General features: G+C 36.0%; 1 protein-coding gene across 4 annotated transcripts in view; it reads right to left on the bottom strand.

The window, feature by feature from the left end:
* Positions 1-23,095, bottom strand: part of LOC149573106 (Transducin family protein / WD-40 repeat family protein) — a 258,800-nt gene that overhangs the window by 14,240 nt on the left and 221,465 nt on the right. The gene's annotated exons all lie outside the window — the stretch shown is intronic.

A 23,095-nucleotide genomic window follows, 5' to 3' on the forward strand; every position in this document is an offset into this window, starting at 1 on the left:
TCTGCTGAAAAGATTCCCAATCTTGAGGAATTAATTGACAATTTTGCAGCAGTCACACAAGAGTGAGGGAAAGGAGTTTTCTCCTTTATCAACCTTCCTTCTAACACTTCCCTCAATATGATGAAAACTTGTCAAGCCCCCCTCCCCCCACAATACTTAATGACAGGATGCTTTGGTTTGAAAATGAAGAAAGAATAAAAGTAATAATGGAGGGATAAGATCTTGGTATGAATGTGAAGCCTATCCATCCATAAGATTTCTTGATTCGATAATGAATATGCAACAAAGGATATCCTTTTTCTATGATCGCCCCTTGTCACCCTCTTACAAGGCTCGTCAACCCAATGTATTTGGTCTCTTTTGCTCTTATTAGTTGGGATGCCAATCACACACAAAACCTCTTGGCAGTCTTGAACATAGATGCTTAGTATGAGGAAACTTGGCTCAAATGCTTAGTATGCTTGGCAGTCTTGAACAATTGCGAAAAAAAATTCAAGTTTTTTGATTAATGATTTTCTTGTCATTAATGAATTAAAAAAATGTATACTCACACTCTTCAAATATCTATGTTTGTATAGGATACTAGTAATGATTTTAAAATTGATTGAGCAGAAATAAATATATTATATAGTTAGATTCATTTATTTGAAGGATTCAATTGAATTAATAGAACTCCCAAATTGTTAATCCAATTCTAATTGACACAATGATGAAAGATATTACTAGTGTACTTTAGATTATTTTAATTAAAAGATGAGAAAGAGAAGGGCCTTCTATACCCACTACTGCCCACTAGCGACTTACAACCACACATGACCCTACAAATCTTGTGACCAAATGACAAAGGTTACTTATCTTTTGGTTCCAAGCTTGGATGGTACTTTTGATCTTTCCTCGCATTTGCATCCTGTCTTCTTGATGATACTATCCCTCCCTCCTTGAGGGTGATCCATCCTCCTACATCCACTTTATTTGAATATTGTAATGTTTTTTTAATGGTGATCGCAGGTTTTTTTTAGTTTATTGGGTAGTTTCTATTTTTGTCTTTAGTTCACAAATGTTTCTTTTAGAAATGTTGTCTTTGTAAACCTATATAAGGAGCTTTCATCTTCTCTATTTAATACAACATACATTTACCATAACATGGTATAAGAGAAAGTTGGTGGAATTTCATTATTTTGGCAATTTAAGAAAAATTTGAGCCTCTTTTGATTTGGAATCTTTTTTCTAGAAATTCATTTATCAATTTTAAAAATAAAATCATTGGAGATATTTTATTAAAATATTATGGTCGTCTTCAAAGATTTTTATTGAAAACCGCAATCCTCACTAAGGGTTTTGATTGTGCAATTTCCTAATTTGAGTGAGTCTCTAATTTTTGAGGGTTGCATGTGTAAAGTTTCTACAAATTCTGCTACTAAATCAAACTGATATAATACCTTTAAAGTGTTGGAGATGGTCTTGATCAATTACAGATGGAATATTAATCCTTTTTGTCGAGATATATAGCTCTGCAATAATATATTTATTTTGCTACAATTCCTATGAGGCAATGAATGTTAAAGGAGCAGACTTAGTTTCAATGTGTCCTTTATCCATAATCATAACCTACATAAATATGGCACCCAAGGGGTATGTCCCTAGAAGTGACATGTCCCTCTCTAGGTCGGCTAGAATTGTTCTCTCCAAATCGGCGTCTAATGATGGAATAGATTTAGTTAGTGATTAAACTAATTAATTTGTTCAAGTTTAATCTCAAACAACATTACTCTAAGGGAGACATGGATCATAATTGAAGACTAGACAATCATATATATAGGCCTTCATTGGTAAAGCATTTTATGCATAATCAGATCTGTACGATCTGTACCATCAAACAAGTATGATTTCAAAGTTACAGAATTAACACCCCCTATTAACTTGAAAATCATTCTAAGCGATAACATATCTAGCATCATCAATAAAGATGAATAAGCATAGACTGATACTCTATATCTATCTGAATCTTCTAAGCATGTGGTATCATTGAACACATGATACTATGTCATATTACTATACCTATGATATGACTTATCACTTATACTAGTGATAATGATATTGCATTGAATGCAATATACAAGATAAAATCTGGAGAATGATTAAATTTTTCCTTTATCCAAGTTGTGACTCATAGGTACTGACAAGCCTACATCACAATATGCTCCTGAGTTAAGATCTACTAGTTCACAGGATAAAATCTGGAGAATAATTAAATTCTTCCTTTATCCAAGTTGTGACTTATAGGCATAGAAATGTCTATATCACAATGTGATCTTGAACTCATCTAGATCTGACAGTAGTTCTCTACTGTTCAACACATTATCTAAGAGATCATCATCTCTCATAATGTCTTTTATACAAGTGTTCATTATCTTAGAGATTGTCACCTCTTATATGATAAATACAAATGGTGGAGCTCATAACAGTCAATAGCCTGACAATAATTTAAAGCATACAAATGTATTATAATTCAACCATAACAAGTCTTTTCCTGAAGTGATCTATCTTCACTCGTGAGAGAGGTTCGGTAAGAATATTTGTTGCCTGATCTGCAGTGCAAATGTATTCTAATTTTACAGTATTCCTGTCTACCATATCTCTTATATAATGGTAAGGAATTTCAATATGCTTGGACTTGTCATAAAAAATTGGATTTACAGAAAGCTCGATGGAACTCTGATTATCATAATGAATCATAGTAGAATTCATGGGTTGATCAAATTATCCCACAAGTAACTTTCTAAGCCAAACTGCTTCTCGAGAGGCCATTGCTGCTCCAATATATTCAACTTTTGTGGAACTCTGTGCTATAGATGGCTGGTTTCTGCATATCTATGATATCATTGTTGAGCCTAAACTGAAACAACATCTTGAAGTGTTTTTTCTATCATTAACACTGCCACCCCAGTCTAAGTCTGTGAATCCATGTAAGTCCAAGTCAACTTTCTCATATTGAGCCCAAGGTTAAGAGTGGCTTGTAAGCATCTCATAATGTGTTTGACTGCAACTAGGTGAATCTCCTTCAGCTCACACATAAACTGAATTAAAGCATTAATAGCAGAGCAAATATCAAGTCTTGTATTTACGAAGTATATAAGGGACCCAATCATCCGTCTATAAAGAGTAGAATCTATGGAGGGTGATTCTGTTGGTACTTCCTTAAGTTTGGGTAGATTAGTCTCCATAGGAAAAGATATAGGTCTACAATTCCACATTTCAAATCTCTTCAAGATTTCTAGTATATACTTTCCTTGATTAAGTATGATGCCGTTAGAGTTCTACCATACTTCCAATCCTAGGAAGTAATGAAGGAGTCTTAAATCTTTCATTTCAAATTCTCTGATTAGATCTCTCTTGCATTGATCTATAAGATGATCATCACCTGTTATTAGTAAATCATCAACATATAGTATCAAAATTATCATATCATCTTTATTCTTTTTATAGTAGGGATTTGGATCAGCTTCATTCTCTTAGAATCCTAAACTGGTGAGATACTTATCAATTCTTTCATACCATGCCCTTGGAGCCTGTTTAAGCACATAGAGAGCTTTCTTGATCCTACAAACAAAAAATTTAGAGTTATGAGTTTCAAATCCTTCATGTTGCTCCAAATATCCCTCTTCTATATCTTTCCATTCAGAAATGTTGTTTTTACATCCATCTGATGTACTTTCAATCCCTTCGATGCTGCAATAGCTAGGACTACTCTTACAGAGGTGTATCTGACAACTGGAGCAAAGGTTTCTTCATAATCAATTCCCTCCTTTCGAGAAAAACCTCTGGCTACAAATCTGGCTTTATATTTTTCAATGATGGTTGATTTATCCACTTAGAAGAAACAACAAATTTTCCTTCAAGCCTTGGAACAATTTCCCAAACATCATTCTCCATAATGGATTGGTATTCTTCTGCCATAGCATCCTTCCAAGCTGTATGTTTAATCGCATCTAAAACATTGGTTGGTTCTGATTTAAATAAATCACTCATGTTTGTTGCATAACTAGAAAATCTTTTGGGCCTTTTGCTTTCTCTAAAAGGTTTCAGATGGTGCAGCAAACTCTTGTGCTGAAGCTCTACAGTCTTAATTGCCCAAAGTGGTCTTTTCTTAGAATTTTGAATTTCCTCAATATTAAGATTTTGAATTTCATCTTCAATCTCTTCAATGTTCTCCCTCTAAAACTTAGATTCATGATTTTCTTCAGAACTAGGTAAATGAGTGGGATCTTCAGAACTAAGGGCTCTTTTGAATGCTAAATTTTCTTCAAATATTACATCCCTACTAAGTTCAATGTTTTACTGACCAGGTATGAAAATTCTATATGCTTTAGATGTTTCACTACACCCGACAAAAATACTTTTCCTCCTAGAGGGTTCTAACTTAGTTCTCTTTTCTTGTGGAACATGTATATTGGGCACCCAAATATCCTAAGATAGCTTATATTAGGTTTAACCTTAGTAAAGACTTCTTTAGGAGTTTTATCTCTAATGTGGGAGTGAGAACTTTTGTTTTGAAATAGACAACAGTATAAGAGGCTTCTGCCCAAAGATAATATTTTAAATTTTGATCAAATATCATAGCTCTTGCTACTTCTAATAATTGTTCTATTCTTCCTTCCAGCTACCCTGTTTTGTTGTAGGTTATAAGAAACAGTATACTCCCTCTTAATTCCTACTTCTTTACAAAATTCTTTAAACAAATCTGAAGAATATTCCCCTCCATTATCAGTCCTAAGAGTTTTAATTTTGTGTCTTGATAAGTTTTCAGTTAAGGTTATGAATTTTTTTAATCTCTTAAGGATTTCTTCTAATTCTTTACATTTTAAGAAGTAAATCCAAGTTTTCCTAGAGAAGTCATCTATAAAAAGTATATAATACTAGAATCCTCTAAGAGAAGGAATAGACATAGGTCCACATAAATCTAAGTGGACATTCCAAAACATTGTTAGCTTTTCTAGTGTTATCATGAAATGGACTTTTCGCGTTCTTGCCCAAAGCACATCCTTTACATATACTTGAATGATCTTTATTCAACTTATGTAAATTAGTAACCATCTTCTCCATAGTCAATAAGGTTTTGAAATTTAGATGTCCTAATCTTTTGTGCCATATTTCATTTATATCAACAGCTTCATAAATTAAGGCTTGAATAGGTTGACTAGGTTTTGTATTTAATCCATACAAGTATCCTATTCTTTGAACAATCAACTTTGATTTCTTAAATGAAGAGTTCTTAGACCAAGTCATTCCTTTATTGTCCATGAATGCAACATTATGTCCATCATCTTCAAGTGTTGTACAAGAGATTAGATTCCTTTTTACTTCTAGTACATAGAGTACTTGTTTGAGATGTAGAGAACTACCTGACTTCAGTTCCAAGGTGCAATTCCCAATTCCTTTGACTAAATGAGAGGAATTATCATCAATGGTAACATCGCCATCAACTTCTAATATAGAGTCAGGTGCTTCTTTGTATCTTGTAATGTGTCGAGATGATCCACTATCAATTACCCATGCTTTTCTTGATAATGCATTTACAATACACGATTCTCAGGATCATAGTTTTCTTCTTCCCTAGTAATGTTTGTACAGTTTACTTGTTGCTTTGTATTCTCAAGGCAATTAGATCTATAGTGTCCAAATTTTTCACATTTGAAGCATTTTATTTTGAATAGATCTTTCTTAGGTTTGTCATTTCTTTGATTGCCCTTCTTCTTGAAGGCAATCTCCTTTAAGTCTATTGAAGTCAAGAAGATTGTTTTTAGCACTTACTCATTGTGAGAATGTTTCCCATGAATCCGATAACCCATCTACAGCGATAAGTGTTAGTTCTTTGTCTTCAATTATGGCCCGTATACTTGCAAGTTCATCTCTTAGACTAGCCACCCTTAGGAAGTAAGAATTCGTAGATTCTCCCTTCTTTATCTGTTTATGATTTAGTTGCCCTTTTAGTGCAAGGGTTCTAGTTGCATTGTTAACCTCGTATGCATTTAATAATGCATTCATCATATTAAATGTTGTTTGATGTTTCGTTACATTTTCACTCCATCTAATATGATTTGCATGGCTTTCCTGTTTTCTTCACTCCATATAGTTTTATTAGGTTCAACATCAGGTTGCTTGGATGCTTTATCAATAAACTATTTCACATCATTGTCTTCAAGAATCATCATAATTCTGAATTTCCAAGAAACAAAGTGTTCTTTTCCATCAAACTTGTCCTCAGGTCTGATTGTGCTTGCCATTGAAGATAGAAGGATGTTGCTAGATATTTAAAGTTTGATCGTCAATTTGCAGAGCCTAGGTTCGACTACTAGAGCTCTGATACCATGTAAAGTTTATGAAAATTCTGCTACTAAATCAAACTGATATAATACCTTTAAAGCGTTGGAGATGGTCTTGATCAATTACAAATGGAATATTAATCCTTCTTGTCGAGATATATAATTATGCAATAATATATTTGTTCTGCTATAATTTGTATGAGGCAATGAATGCTAAAGGAGCAGACTTAGTTTCAATGTGTGTCCTTTATCCACAATCATAACCTAAATAAATATGGCACCCAAGGGGCATGTACCTAGAAGTGACATGTCCCTCTCTAGGTAGGCCAGAATTGTTCTGTCCAAATCGACGTCTAATGATGGAATAGATTTAGTTAGTGATTAAACTAACTAATTTGTTCAAGTTTAATCTCAAACAACATTACTCCAAGGGAGATGTCAATCATTACTAAAGACTAGGCAATTATATATTTAGGCCTTCATTAGTAAAGCATTTTATGCATAACCAGATCTGTACGATCTGTACCATCAGACTAGTATGATTTCGAAATTATAGAATTAATAGCATGTACTTGAATGTTTGTTGCTTGTTCTTGCATGTTGCTTGTATGTGCTTTTTGTGAGTTACATGTTGCTTGCATGTGTTGTTTTACCATGCAAAGTATCATTTTTTAATACATGAAGGGTTTTCTAATGGGTTCTCATAATTTTTTCCCCTCAAAAATTTCTGATGAGTTCTCATAACTTTCTCCCTTTAAAAAATTATGTCTTTTCATAATTTTTGCCCCTTAAATTTCTTTTTGGTGAATTTTTTATAGTCTCCAAAAAAATATTATTGTAGATTTTGAGTACTTTCTTCAAAAATAAGGGTTTGCTCTTGTCAGGCAAGACTCTGTGGTTTCTAGAAAGGTTTTACTATTTTTTCCTTAAAAAATGTTTTGTATGCTTATTCGTCTCATGGATATTGTGCTATCTAACTGTTTAGTCTTTTTATTTTTATTTTTATCCTTAAAATCATTTTTGGATTCTATAATTCATATAGTTGCATGGGATTCCTTTGTGTCATTTTACCATTGTTTGAAAAATTGATGATTTGTAATCTTGGATTTGGTGACTTTTTGCAGTCTATTTTGAGGCCTTGTGTTCTTTGACAAAAAATTAGAGGGTCTGCCATTTTTTCCTCAAAAATCATGGTAGTTGCTCTTGGCACATCTTTGGCTATAGGGAGGAACAACTCTGTTATCCACCATTAGGTTGGACTTTTGTGATGATTCTGGTTAGAAGTTTTGCAGATTTAGCGAGGGTTAGTGGCAAACTCATCTAAGTGGCAAAGTTAGTGGGAGGCTCATGTCTCTTGTTGCAAAGCATACAAAAGAAGGGGGCATCCTTCTCCATTTTTTCTGCACAGTTTTTGGCTACTCTTGGTCATCGAAATAATGCAGACCCGAGGAGGGTATCAGTATCAACAAAATGTTGTAGAGTGTAATATTCCCACCCTTAATCTGGTTGAAGAAATGAAATTTATACTCGTGGAATTTTAACAAACAATTGGTGTGTGAACTGAACACTGAATGTGTTAATACTATGGCAGTATTCTTTCCAAGATTAATATCCAAAAGAGTGTTTACCGTACCGGGGTAAATGAATCAATGCATACAGATAATAGATAAGAACAACAGTACTCGTTTTATTATTCACATATGCCAAAGATATTACACTATGTTTATGATGATTACAATGATCCCGAAGGGTGTATAAATACTTTCCGAAGAACCTTCCCAAAGGGGTCCATCGGTCACAAACAACATGTTGTTGCATAACAAGAACCTTCCCAAAGGGGCATTTACCGATGACATACACCTTGACACACACCCTGTCGGCTACACAATATTTACCGACGACAAAGAGTGTTTTTAAACAAGGTTATTCAACACAACACATACTATCTCCAGAATTGCATTGATATAAGAAATTCAAGCCCAACGATAACATACTATCTTAAACCAATATGCAAAAGAAACAATAGAGTTAATCTTCCACTCACAATGTAATTTGTCACCCACACTAAACAAATACAATATACTAACCCAATTTCACCATAGAAGAAAGCCGTAGTGGATGCTCCGTTGTGTTGGTGTTTGAAAACGCAGGAGGATTTTCAATTATCCCAATGAGAAGATGACATATCTAGGGGCAGCTAACTCCCATTTTCAACACATCATTTCAGACACCAGGCCAACTATAAGGCTTGACCCTTCTTCTACTTCAGGCTCTGCAAAACCTAGGCGGATGGACCTATAGATTCTATCGATATCGTACCAATGCAAAACATATCCCTGAATCTATTTACTACAGATTTTACCCTTATTTCTCCTAATGACTCATGTAATAATCACAGATCTACGGTAGCTAGGTGCAAATCTATGAAATGCATAAGATGAGTGAGGGTTACACTATTATAGCTCTTCAACATAAAATGTAAAGATGATTTGAATTTGATTTGATTTTATGTGGGTGGGGAAAGTGGATGAAAACCATGTATGGACAACAGACTTAATGACCTTGTATCTGATCAATGCCTGATCCATTGGGCAAATTCATGAATCTCCCTCATGCATTTTGGATATCTGATACTTATTCATATATTCAGATATATGATCTATCCATTCACCTTGTAAATAGACATCAATGTTCAACTTAAATCTCATTCTTACCTGATATCCTCCTCAATAAACCTGCAACCCTATTGAATCTCTAAAGCATTTACATAATTCCTTGAGTTACAAGCAACAATGAAGCAACATACAACCTTAAGGGACTGCATTTATGATCTAGGCTCTTTGTTCAAAGACCATAAAACATTACAACTCACTGAGAATGGAGACAAGATTTAACATGAAACTCAACCCTTGTTCCTTGTATTGATTTCCTTGAAATAATACATAAAAATGCATGAAATTAACTCACAAAGAACCTAATAAACTAGACTATTCAATGAACAAATGCTGTCATACAAGAGAGAAAATGGCAGGAATGAGAAATTGATGGGATGGGAAGGGGGTATCACAGCCAAAGCAAAGTTTCATGGTCTGGAACCAACACATCCCAGTTCTTCCATTCGAAATTCATCAATTCCAGGTCCAGTTCGACTAAATGCCTTCATTCTAGAGAAACTTTCCAAAATTCCAACCCTTACAATGAATGGATGAAAGAAAGATATAACAAGAAGTGAATTCCCGGATTTGTTATGCAACTGACATCTGTCCACTTGAAATTCAATCTCTTACAACTGAAAACCTCTTTCATCTTTCTACCCCTTTGATCTAATTTTGTTTTCATCATTACTTGTAACTGATCTTGACACATCTCTGCTCAATGATGAAAAACCCTTTTGCATCCAAAATATCTGATTTGCCTTATGAAATTTTGGTGAAATTTGAGTTTTTACTGAGTGAATAGGTGACCAAATTCGACCCAAACTGCATTTTCATTGCCTTTTAACCACATTCAGGTCATTAACATGTCAAAAATTAGTTTTGAACTTTGATACTTGAATACAGTTGCAAATTGGAAACCTGATAGAAAACCCCTTATAGCTCAAACAGACTGCTTCTTGTGCAGAAACTAACTGCATAATCGAAAAATTCAAATTCTCCCGATTTCGGCGATATATAATATCACATATTTAGCCTACCGAAAACACCCAGGAAGTCAATTTGAAAAATGTCCCCCTCTGCTAGAAATGTCTGATCTACAACTCAATTGTTTTTTAAAATTTTGAAAAATTTAAATTGAACTAAAGTTCAAACTTAGTTTAAATGCCCTTTTTGATTTTAAAAAGTTTGACATGCATTTGCATTCTGAGAAACAAATAATATTTTTTTATTATTTTTCAAATTGTTCCCTATCCCCCAAAATCCAAGGTCAAACCTCTGTTTGACTGGGCGCCACGTGGCACTTTATGATTGGCCAACTTCTACATCCTGCCACTAGATTGCCATGTCAGCACTGGGCGGGCCCGGTGCCACGTGTCACACGCCCGCATACCCTCTTTGCTTAACCGGTGCACATCTCCATTTTGCGGAATTGCGCTCACTGTTGAATCTGCCACGTGGCAGCATCCTATGCTTCATCTCTGATCACGCTCCCGACTCCCACGTCATCACATGCGGAACTCGCTTGCCACATGTTGAAATTCTGCATTCCCGCACTTTTTAACAATCAAGCATCTTAGTTTTGCGGATTTGCGCCAATCATTGATCTTGACACGTGTCGACATCTCATGCACCGGTCTGTGAACTCGCCATGTCATCATACCTACATTTTTGTTCAAAATTATGCATACTTTCACAACAGTTGTCATCTTCATCTAACACATGGGGCCCACACGCAACTCTTCACATCCACAAAAGACACCATGTCTTAAAGACATTTTAAGCTATGTGTGTCCTTGCATTTAAAGATCAAAAGACATCCACGCATCCCCAATGTGGGATAAAAGTTTCAACTGTTTTCAGCTCTGTTCTTTATTTCAACTTGGCGTGGACTCTTTTTTCTTGCACAGGGTCTTCTCCAATTTGATTTGGACTCCCCTATTCACGCGTGGACCCTCTTTAGCTAGTAGATTCCTTTGTTACGGTGAAAGTGGAAGGAGGAGTTGTTTTCCACAACATTTTCCTTACGAGTTTCCCTTGCTACGTGGATATTTTGCCTCCTAAGCATACTTCAAAATGGGCGTCTCAGCTACTTCATCAACCAAGGCTTCAATGCAAATGTATTCATTGTCAGCAAATGACTTGCAATCTCCTTGTTTGTACCCAGCGGCTTGGGAGCTTATTTCTCCCCTGTTCTTGCACTCTTTCTTGTATTAATGCAACGTCTCCTTGAGCCCTGCAGCTTGGGATGTTTGGCTTTTCTCTGCGCAAGTTTCTTGTTAATGCCCTTTGACCTGCGTGACTTTTCATGTCACTGGCTTTGTTGGCGTGGGCTTATTTGCATTTGGCTGGCACTTTTTATCATTAACTGCGTGAGCTCATTTTATGCATGGATTGTTTCTTTTTTATTGGTGGCTCGATGCCTTCCTCCTTATTGGTCGTGAGTACTCTGAATGCGTGGAGCTTCCAAAGTGGATCCCCTGCCTGCTCCCATGCGTGGCGTCTCCTCCTCTTCATACATTTTCCTCTGATTTACTTCTTTTCATGCCTACGTGTGTCTGTTGTTTTGACATGGATTTTTCTTTTTAACATTGGCCACAGGTTCTCTTACATGCTGGCGTTAGAAAAAGTGAGATGCCTTTGAACGAGGTGCCCTGCTTCTTTTCAAACAGCGGCTTCTTCAAATCAAATGCTGATGGAGAACTCTATTAGATTGGTGGCTTTTCAAACACTTGGTGTGCTTCTATATCTGCATGACGTCTTGATATTCTCGTGCACATTGATGGGGTCAAAAGCCTCTAAAGCGTTGACATTTCCTTTGCTAGTTAAATTTGGCTCATGCCAAAGGCATGATGATGATAATCGTTTGACTCGGCTTTTGCTTGGTTCACTTGGATGTGAGATATATATAACACATTAGCATCAAGCCCTTTATTATCTGAAGAACTCTTCAACTGATTATTGAGTTTGGTAACATAAGCTCTCTTCCAGCTTCAACAGTCCCCTCTGATAAGATGTTGCTGCAACCTCCTTTCAAGAAGCATAGAATGCATTTTACAATGTAAAGGACGAAAGCTCAACTGATTTGGTCAAATGGTGAGGCTTTTGCCATTATTAGTAATAAATTTTTTGAACATTATAAGCTTTCTTTCATACCCATTGAAACTAGACTGGCATATCACCCATCTGATGAATTTAGCCGGACCCCAAAGTGGGTCTGGCTAAAGTAAAATTTCGTTTTCAAACAACTGACTTTGCATAATGACCCAATGATCACCTCGAATTGTCTGAAATTAAGTTCGATCACTGAACCAGCATTTGAAACTCGAATTCACCTCTTTCTGCAACTTGTCAATTTTGAGCCAGGAGGTCCATGGATTGGCCTTAAAAACTAACCAGAACACCTGCTCGGGCTCTGAAAACTGGCATATTGATTCTTTGCTCCACATTCTTCCATCCCGTCAGATCTTGTCTCATGACGAATTTGGGGTCAAAAGATATCTGCTGTCAAAGTTGACCTCTCAGAACTGCCTGCAAGAGAACATGTCAGAAAACAACAAATCGCATTTGGAATTGGCTTCGAAAACTAGGTAAATTGACACATGGGAGGATGAAAACCAGGGCATTGGTTCACTATCACTAGGACATTATGAATCTGGGATTTGGGCTCATGACAAATAAAAGGACGCAAATGGCAAGCGGTCAAAGCAGGCTACTCAAATTTGCAGATTGGAAACAATGACAAAAAAGTGTGTTTTGCAAATGGAATTGATTTGGAAAAGTGTGCATACGGATTCGTCATGACTTACAAATTGACACACTTGGAGTATTTTCAGAGGACAACACAGTGGTACAATCCATTCGATCTAGGCAATCACGGATCTCAAGGTATAACGTCACGAATAGGGGTTCTGAAAAATCTGCAAATGCTAATACCAGGAAAAATATAGAAATTCCATTTGGAATCACGTTCGAAAACTAATCAAACGGATTCGTCATAAGCTGAAACTTGAAACATAACAAGTCTCTGACATCTACAATGCAACGCAAAAGGAATTTTAGCACTTTGGTCAACTGGGTCAAAGTTATAACCCGTCAAATAGGGCTTCCCAGAATTATGAACATTTCATATCAGCATGACATTGATAACTGACCAACTTTGAGGGATTCAAAACCTAGGCAAACGGACTCAAAACGACTCGAAATTTGAAACATAGGCCCTATGGTATGGACACTAGATATTCCCAAAGTAGCAGATCATGAAACATTTCTGGGTGCGAGATATTCACTTGCAAACAAGGCCTCCTGTCACTGTTTGACACTAATGGAAATGCAGATTTGGAATTTGCTCAAAACGAGACTTCATGAAATAGCTTGGAATGCCAATTTGACTTCATGAAACAAGTGGATAGGCTGAATGGAAGGTGTTAGAAACATTAAACACCTCACGGGGCTCAAAGGTACAGCCGGGTACAAATGCATTTATGGGCAGTTAGAGGGCTTGAAATCTCAAAATTTTCAATATGCGACTCAAAATTAAACATGCAATTTTTAGTCCCAACACATTGTACAGGCTGCAGTAACAAAAATGTTCAACCCGTCACCTTGGAGTGGACAGTGAGTTCCCCGCATTGCAATGCTGGTTCCAATCCAAACTGCCCTGGTTGGTTTACTATCCCACAGCAGACAAAGCACTACCATACGAGGAGCATGCGTCACTAGAATGTGAAGCCTCTGCCGTGAGTCCTAGATTGTGATTGTCTTCCGCCTGCTAATTCTTACTTCCAGTGGACACTTCTGCACCACCCAGCTTCACCCGCAACTCCCACCACCATACTCAAAGCCACTACTTCCTAACCACGTAAAAAAGATGATAGGCAACCAAACCAAACTTCCTTGCTATTGTTCTGTAATAGATACACATCCTGACTAATAATTCTTACTGTTGCAGTACTTATCTATCTGTCGCAGATCTGCTCTCCTTCTTTGATGACTCCTACGATTTCCCACTTGCATATGAAGAGATATCTAATAACTGGACAGACCTGATTTGAAATGACATATCATTCTTCCAATATCTCTACCAACCTGTAAATAATTCACTAAGAGTAGCTGGGTTTACGTCCAACTTCCCTTACTGTTTTAAGGGGTTTCGTCCTTAAAATTGTGAGTCACATTAAAGCAACCATCTGTAACAATTTGCTAATATTTATCATATCTTCATTCTGTGAATCTCAATGCAGAAGGCGTCCTTTTATCACCTCAAAGTGTGGGGAGATACAAACAACTGAATAATGTGGGCTAAAAGACTATTTCGTCTTTTAGTCACTTAAGTCAATTTGTCCTAAAGTGACTTTAAATAATAAAGTACTTTACATTTCAATCCAATAAAATAAAGTGACTAAAACCTTAGGATTTCCCATTTAAATCTCCTCAACTGAAACCCAAGCTCCTGTGATTGGTTGGCATCCTAAAACATATGCCATTAGCCTATCCGGAGGGAAAGATAGACCAACTAGGCACTATTAAGGCTAGTGCGGTGAAGGGGACATTATATAAAGAATTTATAACTGGAAAGCATGTACAATCTTCTATAGGGTAGTTAGACGATGACCACTAAGGCAGGGTATAAGAATATTGTAATCTTTCTTTAATGATCATCTTAGTTTGTATTTAGTTTATTGGGTAGTGTCTATTTTCATCCTTAGTTCATTAATATTTCTTTTCGAAACACTGTCTTTGTAAATCTATAAAAGGAGCTTTCATCTCTTCGATTTAATATGTCAAATTTACCAAAGAACACGTGATATATGGCACAACTAGACATAATAATCTTCTTGCCACTTTTGTATCAATATGATAACCATCTATTGCTAGAATTATTCATCAATATGTACTATAAGCATATTTCAACACTAACTTTACATCTCCAACTAAGCAAATAAAATAGTTATAGTAAAAGTTCATGAAGGTATGTAATAAGGAACGTTTTACCTTCTATTTTTCATTTGAAATTTTCATAATGGGAGTCTCATATGCATTCAATCATTAATTTGCCCCTTTTCGTTATATTTTGAACTTGAAAATCACCTCTTCATGGGAAAACCCAAGGTGCTTGGAGTAATTTTTTGGACTAGTTTTCTTTGACAGCTTCACAATCCAATTTCCATGGGTGCCCCTAATCCCTTTTATCATATTTTATCAATCTTTCAATCTACTGTGATGTTAAGTTCAATCATGTAGTGTCCCCATTTTTTGCGAGGCTCTGCATTTGATTGAATCAATTCATTATAGTGAACCTCATGAGCTAACAAGGTGATTTGGGAGTCTCAGTTGTGGACTTACCATTTTCAGTAATTCGATTCCGGGCAGTTGCCATATTCGGTAGTGGAGATGGTGGCGCTAGTAGTCAGTCATCACCTGCATTGGATTTGGCTTTTTTTTTGCGTAAGCTCATATTTATTAATTCATTATTAGAGTTTATATTATTATAATGGCAATTTATTATTATTTGTTATAAAGTGATGTTGTGTTTCTTAAGTGGAGTTTTGTTTGGGAAACAAATGCCTTCGGGGTTTAGAAATATTAAATATGAGCTCATTGTGAAGGAAAAAGCATCCGGTTATTATTTGCTTTTGTTGATTTGGTGAGATTATCTGAGGTTATTGATTTATGTTCCCCTGTAAGAAAATTCCATTATACTAAACTTATTCATCTTTAACGAAATTATTTGTTTTTTAATGGACTTTAAAACAGCATAGATTAAAAACAACGAAAACTAAAAACAAAGCCCCTCAAAGAAAGACAGATGGCTAGTACGTCGTACCTGCTTATTCAGACATATTTCCATGATAGAATGAGACGTTACTATTTATGTTCCCCTGCTGCAGAATAAGGATTCTAAAGCTGAGTAGTGTTTTCAAATCACTGCTGAAGTAAAGTGATTCCATTATATTCCGGTCATTTGTTGAACCTCCCTTACTGTTATTGCCTGTGGTTGGGACCATTGTAATTGCTGAGAAAATTGCATTTCTGAGATTTCAGGAGTGTCTTTTATTGCTGTGTTTACTGGGGCTGGAAGACACCCCTGGTTAGTGAATTATTGTCCTGTAATCATGGGATCGATCAGGTCGACAATTGACAGCTGGAGTTTAGGATTGTTGTCGGCCTATCTTATAATTCTAGTTGGGACGGTCATCTTCATTATTCGCAGACCTGTGTTGATTACTGGAGGCATTGTGGCGGAGGATCGGGGCCTGTAATCACCCGTGTGTTGCCTGCGAATTACCTAGAAGGCCCTACGACCATCTTTCCAGGCCTGCATTTAGTATTTGCAGACCCGTATTCACCTGCTGGGGGCCTGCGTCACATTTACTAATGCCTGCGGACATACTCTCTGCCCTCCGATTCACTACTGGGCCAGCAATTATAAACTTGGGGCCTGTAATTGATTATAGAGGCCAGCATTAGCAAAGAAGAGGTCTGTGTTTTTTCCAGCTGGACCTGCAGAAGGGCTGCAAACATAATTGGGGAGACTTGCATTTGAACTTGAAGGAGTATTCCCCCAACATATATAATTCGGTAGCTGCATGTTGAGCCTGGGCGCCAAATCAACTTCTCCTCTGATTGGCATTTACAACTGCTGCAAAATTGATTCTGGACGATGAACTGCTAGGTGCCATTATAATTTGTAAGGGAATTAAGAGTTGTGCACACTTTAGTTTTGGTTGGTTATGTTTTGCAAGTATTGACTTGTTTAGAGCTCGGCATGGTAGCCTAAATTGCAATTTACCAAATACATCACAGTCGGGGATTTAGAACTGCAATTATTAAATATTTGCAATAAACTTCAGAGATTGTGTGTGATCAGAAATTCAGTATTTTGATGTTTATTTGGCAAGATAAATAATCTGCAAATCTTATCTTTCAATTTGATTTAGATCAGTCATTGTCAATGATGTTCAAGAAATTGCTTTACCCTTCACTCATTTGAATGTGGTAATTTGTATTTGAGGGAAATTGTGAATCACAGACATTTAGAGTTCATTTCAGTAGTATTACTATTGCATGTCAAATGTTTGAAGAAATGTCAAACATCAAGATAACTGGCATTAGTTAGAGCTATAGCCGGGCCAGGGTTATTACAAATCATTTGAGTGAGAAGTGACTTTTTAGATCACTTGGATGATCTAACTCTTCATTGATATGCAAAATCCACATCACTTTATGCTTTATGGCAAGTGTCATTTTGGTGTGCAACATGAGACCCCCTAGGGGCATGCCTAAGCTTCTTGGAGGAATTTTCTAGTCATTTCGGCTATCTGATATGACATTATCTTCCTTTGGTACCTTCTAAATTACTTATATGCATCTTCCAACTTAAGTTTGCCTCATCTGTTGAGAGTCGAGACAACTCTTCGAACCTTGATATTCATTTTTTTGTCTCTGTACATCACCCCCCCCTCCTTGTATCTCTACTAACACATTCAACTCATCCAACATGCTTGAAAAAACTATTAGCAACTTGGAGCTTAATAATCACTTACAAACAACATGCAACAAATTAATTGCCTGCAGATTGATTTGTGAATTAAAAGAGGAACTTGTTGTCTACAAGTTGAGCCAATATGAAAAAATGTTTGTAGTAGAAGGCAAACGCAACATGGTTATAATGGTTTCACTACCACTGCGTCGACAATTTTGCCAAAATACAATAAATCAAATTTAAAGATCTTTACGTATTGAATTTTATGTATAATGTCCCCATATTAAGTGACAATTAATTAAATTTATTTTTATTGGACTGTCAAAAATTAATTAAAAATGCAAATGTTGACCAAATATCAATTGTTTAACTAAATGAAATAAAATAAGATGATATTACTTAAAAGTTCCTTCATAATTATCTCCCTCCAAGTTTTAAAAATTAGAATAGGGAAATAAGTAGACAAGAAAATGGAATGCCAAAACATAGGTGATGGAAAGCCAAAAGGTTCATGGAGATGTTATAAAATGTATGGAGAGGATTATGGAAGGGATGTTCAGATGTTATTTTGATTTGTTAAATTTGTCTAGTGCATTGGCATTACCTGGTTTTTTTATCTGGAGATGAAAGATTTTAGGACTTGATTGAAGAGCTAGATGGAAACCTGGTTCTTCAAAGTGGCAGATTTGTGACAGAATCTGCATCTACGCTAAAATTGTGTGGTCTTCATTCAATACAAATTTACAATATAAAGATATTGTCAGGTATTTTATTATTTTGATCTGATTCAGTGAATCAAGAATATTTTGTTCTGCATATTGTAATAGTTTATTAGGCCTGTCTATTTTAGTAACGGACATAGAAATAAGCTGCTGCATATTAAGAGTGTATTCTTTCTAATGCCATCAAAGAAATAACTTAATATTGACTTTTATAAAGTTATGGGTGTAATTTAATTGTTAATTCCACAGTATTGGCGATAAATAAAAATCCTTTGCCGAGAATACTAACTTGTAAAGAGAAGTACAATAATTTGAGATTTTTGGAGAATGTGAATGGTTCCTAGCCCAAGAAAATGTGACGGGCACTTCACAACGGTAGCTTATGTTTGAACCAGTGGTTAAGCAAGTGCTGTGCACTCATTGTAAGAATAGAATTTCTAGACCATCCTCAGGCTGTGAAGATTTGCCATGGAGCTCAATAGAAGCTATTATCTGATATTTGACATTCAATTAGGAATTAATATTACTTGAGCATATTAATTGATAGCTGGGGGAGACTAAAGTATGAGACTCTTCGTTGCTAGCAGTGCTGATTGCACACACGGCAAGTAGCATCAATTATGGGCAGAGTTATATCCCTTTTCCCCATATGGCTATAACAATATGTATCAGAAATTGGAACTTTAATACGAGTCCAGCATGGTGTTACCTGAAAAAGGTTGTGCATGGTAAAAACTTTGCATATGTGTTGCTTAATGATCAAGACCAATCTCAATAATTGCACGAGTTGATGCTTAGAATGCTGCCATTCAAGTAAGGTGTTGAATTCAACCAGCTATTCATCTACTCTTACGGTGGTGGTCTTTGCTAAAGTCATATATTTACTGGTTTAAGCCTGCAATCATTGTTGCAAATTAAATATTGTCTCTGGTTAAAATATATGTCACTTAGTTAATTTTAGAGCTATATTTGATTGCATACTTATTTCTTGAATGAAAATTGAAATAAGCAAATCCTATTTGAATTCTGATTTGGAGAACTCCAAGTAAATCTGAAGCATCAAAGCTAAGTCATCTGTAAATTGTAAAATCAATGTTTGCTCTTGCTTCACCAATCCAGTAAATGGTGAAACATAACAATTCAGTAGGACAGAAGTTTATATAAACAGAGGGAATCTGAAAAGTGTTTGACGAAATGCCTATGCAATTCATGTGAGATTTGTGATGTAATTTTTGGGTCAGAACCATAGGGGATATTATATTATTATATGATGTCTCATATCACCTTGAGCTCTCTTCAATATACATGTAGCCCTCTATCCTAAAATATGCCAATAAGCACACATATACCAGGTCTTATTTTAGATGACACATCCTCAACTTGGAGCTTTTGGTCCTCAAAAGCCTAGACACCTAGTGAATGATAGTGAAAGAAACCCTCAACTCATGACACACATCACAATGTCCTGCTACACTATACAAACACAAGAAAAAGATTGCTACACCTTAGTCTCCAATTGTCTGTGGGATGAGAAAGTGTATTGCTTGAACTAGAGAAACTTGCACAAGATTGGTTCTCTTCAAAGGAAGCATTCTCACATGAAGATTCAACCTTCTCATGGTGCTCTTGCCTCAATAAACAAGCAACTCTTGTTGTTCAAGTGTTGATTGTGCAAGAAGACAAGACAGATATCTAAAGAAGCAACATCAAACTCTATTTACTAAGATTTTTTTTAATTTTCATTGCTTTTCGATGAGCATATCAGCACTTTCTTTGGCCCAACCCACCCTATAGGATTTGAGATATTGAACATTTTAAGGCCTAATTTATCCATCAAATCTTGTGAAACCAAGTCAGCTTGAGAGCATGCACCAAACCAAACATTAATCTTCACACATTTAGATGTATTTTAATGCTATTTTTCGCTAACTTAAAAATCATTTTAGTGGTACAAGAAGACATTGTTTAACCCTTGTAAAAAATCAGCATCAATCTCCTTACCATTTTTAATGATTACATTGTCTTCAGTCATAGAGGGCACAGATTTTTCTCAACCTTCTTACCTTGCTTTTGAGGGTTCACTTCCACATGTAGTATCCAACATGAGGACTCCATGTGACCATCCTTGCCAAAATTGTCACAATGCGCAGATTTTTCCCCGGTGCTTGTCAAATTTACATTTGTATCCTTTTTATTGGCCTTTTCATTAGACTTGGAAGAAGAAAAACTATCTCAAGATCGTATGCGGATATACCTCATCTATGTCAACTACTTAAGAATGCAATACAAGCCTACAAAGGCGATTGTAAAGAGACGTGTCTATCATTAGTGCCAATTGTATAGTACTTCGATGGAATTCACTAGTATATACTTGTGCACTTTGAACCTTTTGTTTGCTTACAGTATTGCCATCCCATGCATTTTTCTTCTTGTTTACCCATTGGATAAAATTGCTTCCTAATTGATTTTTTAAAATAACCCCAAGAACATAAAGTGGTCATTTTCACAGCCATAGATACATTAGACTCTATGACCAAGTCAATGCATGTTTTGTAATGTTTCTTTCCCCAACTTGCATGTTTCGTATCCGGAGATTCACTGGTTACTCAGCAAGTTACATAAAATGGTCTATCCGTACCTCGTGAATGTGTAAATGACAAAAAATGGAGTCTGTATGGTACTGTTTGAGATGTTGTACGGTGGGCAGATTGCTGGTCAGTCGTACGGTGCTTGGTATGTTTGTACGATAGGTGACCATACAGTGTGATTGGCATACGGTGAGCCAAGAAGACAATGAACTATATCGAGGTAATTGTTGTGCCAAGTGAATTACTCGTAAGATGCTATGGTTATGCTCAGCAGCAGGATGTGTATGAGATTACAATAACCAGTATTTACGAATCAAAGAAACATCCAAACTGCCAACACAATAGAAATGTGCCAAAAAATGCACAGAATGTATGCCGAATACTTCATCACAAAAACAGATATAGTTGCAAACTTGCAACCAATGACGGCACTTGGATTTGCTAGATCCAACCAAAGTAAATCAGAGTAGAATAGGGCAGGGATGACACCCACCAAAATTACAATAAGCCAAATAGGGAAGATCTTCCACTTCTGAAATGACAACAATCAGAACTCCAACAGAAATCCGCAATACCAAATTAAATCATACGCATAGCAAACAACCTACCCATTGGATAAACTCCCAAGGGTGTACAAATAGAGCCAACAGAAAATCCTACACCTACAACATAAATTAAAACATGAGCCTGAGATGTACATAAAGCAATCGAGACCCAAAATAAGAAGTATTATCTATTCGTTTTATTTAACAATGGGGATATTACATGTTTTGCCAACCTTTACCTAGCAAATGCGTATTTCTGGCCTAGAGTAAAAGTTTCCATACTGAAGTATACCCAAAGATAAGCATCTCCTCCAACTCATAGTATGTAAATGTTGGCCTTTTTATTGAATAGATGCTTGTTTGGAAGACTTGTCCAACCTTACAGAGTTCTCCTTCATTTAAATTCTAAGTTATTTGCTTATGTTCAGGGATGAGTGAAGGTCTACAAACCTGATACATGGGTACATGAAAAATTTTCTTAGGGGTTTGGGTAGGTGCATGTATGTGTGTGTGTGTATATATATATATATATATGAAAAAGTAAGAGAAAAATACAGAATTGTAAAAATAAATCACTTCGTAGTCTAATATTTGATCATTGATCAATGTGAAATGCCATTTGATAGTTATTAAACATTTGAATAAGCCATATCATGTACCCAACAACTACCTAGAGATAAACCTGTACTGGATGCATACCCAAACCCAATTTAGGGCTTGGGTACAAACCCAATAAATTAGCTTAAATTGGGTTTGTCGCCATCCAATCTCTCCAAGAGTTACTTCATTGGCCTCCAATGATTGAGAGAAATTCGCAGTGGTATTCTCCATCATTTGAAATCTTTATCTAGCATTCACATACTCTCAGGCTTCTCAACTCATTGTTCCACTTGCTGGATTCAATGTCATAAAGCTGTAAAGCTCCCACAATACACCTCCCAAAAGAATAAACTTGCTTCAATACCATTTGATCCATGAACTATCCTGGATATTCCTGAATTAGTTCTACAACCAAGAACAAAATAACATTACAAAAGCGAGACCAAGATACCCTGGAAACACATCTTGTGGGTAAAAGCAGTGACAATAATGTGAATATACAATCACTTTGGCAACAAAATGGTAAATACAGTTGGCAATCTGTCCCAGATGTCTACTCAAGCTCTAAACATGACTAAAAATGCTTTTCCAACACCAAATAGAACTCCCATAACTCCCTGCCCTATGCAACAAGCATAAAATAATAATAACAAAAATATGAATTCTCATTACGCTAACTCCCAAAACAGCTTTTACAAACTGCATTTTCAAGAGAGACAAGTTTTAAAACATTCTTGAACCTGAAAAGACCATCCAAACACAAGAGGAAAGGAAAATTTTGAGAACTAGACAATATATATCACACAAGCCATTTGTCATGACAAATTTGTCACTTCTACCAAAGAGGTGATCAGACATTAGCCACAATCACAACTAGTTGTCCACGTCAATTGCACTTTTCCCAGCTGTACAAACTGGTGATTTTGCCAAAGTTGGCGGAATACTCAGTTTTGAAGGTCTTTGTACAACCAAAACCTGCTTATGGATGTCCTCTACCATCTTAAACAGAATATTCAAGATATTTTCCTCTCCACAAACACAACAGTGAGTGCAAAAAGAAAATCATTTTCACATAAAAAATGTTAGAATATGCTTGTGTCATTAAACAGTGTATAAAGTCAAACAACAACCAAATTCATTATGCTTAGTCCAAAGCTCATACTCTAAACCAATTCTTG

Source organism: Cupressus sempervirens, chromosome 2, assembly GCF_028749045.1.
Source record: "Cupressus sempervirens isolate cs-2001-9-10 chromosome 2, ASM2874904v1, whole genome shotgun sequence".
Classification (NCBI taxonomy): Eukaryota; Viridiplantae; Streptophyta; class Pinopsida; order Cupressales; family Cupressaceae; genus Cupressus; species Cupressus sempervirens.